The following is a 4,932-nucleotide window of genomic DNA, read 5'->3' on the forward strand; positions in this document are numbered from 1 at the left end:
GTATCGCGCAGTGAAGTATTTATTGGGCATTGCTGCTGGTGTACTTTAGATACAACCTGAATTTCTTTGGCTTCTCTGTAATGTTTCGAGACAGTTTCATTGTGGGAGCTATTAAAAACGCATCCCACTGGAGCGGCTCTAACTTTCGAGCTTCAGTAAAACATTGCCAAGTCTCGGTCATTTTATGTTATTTTAAATTTGGCAAGCTTTCTTTTGTTGCTTCTGCAACAGTGTTCCGACCTGATTTGTGTACCAAGAGGGACCAGCGCCATTTTTTTATTAATTTATTTGGTGTAAGTCTCTCAAATGCCTCAGATATTATTTCTTTGAATTTAAGCAACATCTTGTCCACACTTACATCGTTAGTTGGAAATGAGTGGAGGCTGTCTCTTAGGAAGGCGTCACACGAATTTTTATCTGCTTTATTGAATAGATGCACTTGCGTTTACTTTTGGTAGATTTGAATGGTATGGTGGTCAGTCTCACTACAGCGATCTCGTGGTCACTAACTCCTGTATCCGTCATGATCCTCCCTTTGTGCTCAGGATTACTTGTTGCTAAGAAGTTTGTTTTCGCAACCATTTACACTTTGAGTGGGCTCCTGAATTAATTGCTCAAAGAAATTTTTAGAGAAAGCATTTAGTACCATTTCTGACGATGTTATATACCTATCACCGGTTTTGGATACGTATGTCCGCCAATAGATCGAGTGTAGATTGAAAGCACCACTAATTATTACTGTAAGAGGGGGGGGGGGGGTACCTATTTGTGATGAGACAAGTTTTCTTTGAACTGTTCAGCAACTGTACCATCTGAGTCTTGTGGATGCGAGGGAGAGGATCAGTAAAAGGAACCAATCATTAATTTATTCCCGGTGTCAAGTACAACCTCTACCGACACTACCTCACAGGAATTATGTGCTCCAAATTCGCTACTAGATAAACTACTTCTAACAGCAACAAAGCCGCCATCACCAACAGTACTTAATCTTCCCCTTCTTAACACTGTTAGGTCCTTTGATTTAATTTCGGTTGAGCTTATCTGCGGTTTCAGCCATCGTTCGGTACAACAACGATTTGTGCTTAGTGCTTGGAGCTCTGGTTCTTCCCCAACAAAGCTGCGACAAAACTACAATATTGATTGTTTCTATGTCCACCCTCTTCCTGTGTTCGTCCTGCCCCCTTTGAAATGAAGCCCTTTTTGCACTTTCCCGACACCCTCTAATCCACAGAACCGTCCAATCTATTCCACACAGCCCCCGCTACCACATTCACAGACCCGTCAGATCCTCTGACTCAGACCCTCCACTCAGCTCAAAAGCAAAAGTCTGCAGTCTGTTCTGTCAACAGTGCTACAAATGGTGAGCTCTGCCTTCATCTTTCAAGTAAGACTGGCACTCTTTACCACTTCAGCTGTCCTCCCAAAACCAGGAAGTATCTCTTCTGATCCAAAACGACAAACATCGTTAGTACCGACATCAGCCACCACCTGCAGTTGGATGCACCCTGTGCTCTTCATGACATCAGGAAGCACTCGTTCTGCATCTGGAATGACCCCTCCCAGTATGCACAGAGACGGGCACACTGAATTTTCTCCACTTCTTATCAGCCATATTACTAAGGAGCACAATTACGTGCATGAAATAGGAGCTCCCAGCCACTAGTAAGACCACTACTGGTGAATACCCAGATCTTGAGGACCGAGAAGCTTCCGCTGAAACAGGGTGAGTGACTGCATTCGCTTCATGGTTTTCGTCAGTCACACAGCTCCCGAAACCTGTTCATCGTACGAACTGGGGGAGGTGAGTCTTCAGTTGCCCCCCCCCCCCCCCCCCCCAGAATTTCTTTCACTATCTGCGACACCTTCAAACAATCTCCCACTCGACCAATGGTGAGGGGTCATGCTCAATGCAGGCAGTACCCAGGACTGTCACAGTAGTGGGTCAGTTGAGAGGGGTGGAAACGAGTGACGTGCTGAACGTACCGTCTATCCCCATATCAGCCCCATACAGAGATGCCCATTGGCAACACCCTAATCTGCTTGATCAAAGCCAGTACTGCCTGTAGCTGGGAGAAAAGGGGGCACCAACTCAGCTCGCATCTGAACACAGAAATCACATACACCATCCATATTGAAAGTAGAGGAACTGTAGAATATAAACTAATGAAAACGCAGAACTATCAAACATAATTCTATGCTCCAACGTGCTGCTGCCTGGATGGGAGCTGCTGACCAACTAACGAGTTCTACAGTTGTAACTGACTACTAAAGCGAAAAAACTCCCGACACAAATATACACTACACAGTATTTAAAACGCGAAACTGCGGCTACTAGAAACACAAATACGCAAGAAACACGATTTTAAACAGAAATATAACAGTAAAAAAAACTAAGTCGCTTCGTTTTATTTGAAGCTCATAACTCACAAACCAAACTGTACTCTGGCTGGACAGGAGATGCTTACTAACTAACAAGTTGTAGAACTGGCCATTTCAATCGCTGAAGACACAAGACATAGGGTTGTATCATCTTCTGCCACTACTAAATGCGTGGGGATCCTAGCTCCATGCAGTGTATGTCACTACATATCGACCTATCCCATGCAGAATGCAAATGGAAGCAACTTCCCAAATTGCCCACATAAATGCACAGATTATTGTATCTTTTTGCAACACTAACGCGGCAGTCCATTAATTTCGTCGTATAGTATTTGCTATCTAAGATTGTTCATAGTAGTGATGAAGTGTAGGAAAGCGTAACCGCTCACCACGAAGGTGGTTCGGCAATATCACAATTGAGAAACATCCTGCTCCGTCGTCCGTGAACTGGGATGTGTGTTTATGTCCATGACAAACCAGTTCATCTCAAGGATACAGCCTGCACAATTCTGCCCACCGGCACATCTGTCATACATCTGGATCGCGGACTAAAGGATAAACACTGTCTCATATGGACGGTGAGCGGAGATACGCCAACTATGTTCGTCTGTGGCATCAGTGTAAAGAACTCAGGCAATCCTAAATTCCTCCAGTTCACAACTATAATTTTATCGATCGAACTATATTACGGAATCTATATTCCACGTAATAGTTTTCCACTGGTTCTTATTGCATCATGCGGCCAAACGATTAAAGCATAAAAATGGTAAATAAATCAGTTTTACCGGGTAGAAACTGAGTAAATAGTGCTGTCATAATATGAATCTATACTCAAGAAGATAAGCAAATAAGTATTCAGGGAATATTTGCAATGCATAGTGAAGATTGATATTTTTGCCATACTTTAAAAATTAGGATGTTTAGCAGTAATGAACAAAAGGTAAGGATTTTAATTGAAATGGCACAAGATTACTGACATACAACGAAATAATTGAGCGACTTTTTTTCTTTTTTGTGTAAAAATTACGAAATGCATGGGACCACTGCAATACTTCCAAGACGAAGTTTGCTGGCAATTGACAAGTGTCTGATCGGACAGATGCACGAGAAGTGATGTGGGATGATGATCAGCACAACCGTGAATAAGGCAGCCTCTAATGTTATAGAGCGGGCAAGTAATGTTTTAAAGTAACGTATAATTGCTCTGATCTCCATACCTTCCTTAAATATTACCAAGCTATTTTACGCCAAGTGACTTAATGGGACACAAAACTAACTCTCTGCAATGATAATTTTGTTGAGCTACACTGAGCTATTTCCCCAAATATAAATTGGATGACTTCTATGCTCCAGCGATCGCGTAAGAAACCAAGAACTGAAATCAGGTAAATGGTACGGTCTCTGATATAAGTTATAAGATACACGGTTATTATTAAGACTCCATTACTGATACTAGAAGGAACAAGTTACAGAACGTATCACGTACCGATCTGACTCTGAAGAAGAATCGACTAAACCGTCAGATCCTGAGAGTACAGCACCTGCGGCCAGTGCCACGACTAGCACCCATCACACGGCAACCCATTGGAAGTGGTTCACGTGGCGACACGCTGTGAGACACAACGCAGAGTAAAGAATCGTCACACCTATAGCAGGTCTGACTCGTTTTTATGCAGTTATTGAGACTTACCGTATGTGGAATGAACGACGAAAGCTGATTGTCACCGTTTGATATCGTTGGTGCGGGGTTCCTTAAACTCGATTTTGTGTGTCGTTAATCTTTAGCTCTGTAATTTGTGTGGGCCTGTTTTATGGCCTGTTCAAGGTAACAGATACCGTGCTAGTTGCATTATCTGTTTAAGTGCGTCAAAAAGTTATACGTTTATCAACAAGCAAATCACGCAGTTTGAGACGAAGCCTGAACAGTATTTCCATAAACAGGCAAAGTACCAGAAATTAAAATTTATTCCTTCGATGTGATACACTGGCAACGGCCTTGCCACAGTGGATACACCGGTTCCCGTGCGATCACCGAAGTTAAGCACTGTCGGGTGTGGCCGGCACTTGGATGGGTGACCATCCAGCCGCCATGCGCTGTTGCCATTTTTCGGGGTGCACTCAGCCTCGTGATGCCAATTGAGGAGCTACTCGACCGAATAGTAGCGGCTCCGGTCAAAGAAAACCGTCATAACGACCGGGAGAGCGGTGTGCTGACCCCATGCCCCTCCTATCCGCATCCTCACCTGAGGATGATACGGCGGTCGGATGGTCCCGATGGGTCGCTTGCGGCCTGTAGACGGAGTTAGTTAGTTAGATGTGATACACTACTTCATACCTTGATCTTCTTACTGCATGGCACTGAAACATCTGAGGCAGCCACCCTCAACTGGGTCACTTCGTGAATCCCAGTCAAACTAAATGTACACTAAGAGACTGATACAGTTGAGGTGTACATAATTTTCAATTATACGCCTTGAATAAATTATCACATTTTCATACAGCCACCAATGTCGTCTATAGTGCCTCTAAAATTTGTTGCTACTTTTGACGATT

The 4,932-nt window shown here is 43.5% G+C and overlaps 1 pseudogene; it reads left to right on the forward strand.

Moving 5' to 3' along the window:
- The first annotated feature begins 4,365 nt into the window (after positions 1-4,365).
- LOC126253790 (5S ribosomal RNA) lies at positions 4,366-4,482 on the forward strand (annotated as a pseudogene).
- The last annotated feature ends 450 nt before the right edge of the window (positions 4,483-4,932 follow it).

This window comes from Schistocerca nitens, chromosome 4 (genome assembly GCF_023898315.1).
Source record: "Schistocerca nitens isolate TAMUIC-IGC-003100 chromosome 4, iqSchNite1.1, whole genome shotgun sequence".
Lineage (NCBI taxonomy): Eukaryota > Metazoa > Arthropoda > Insecta > Orthoptera > Acrididae > Schistocerca > Schistocerca nitens.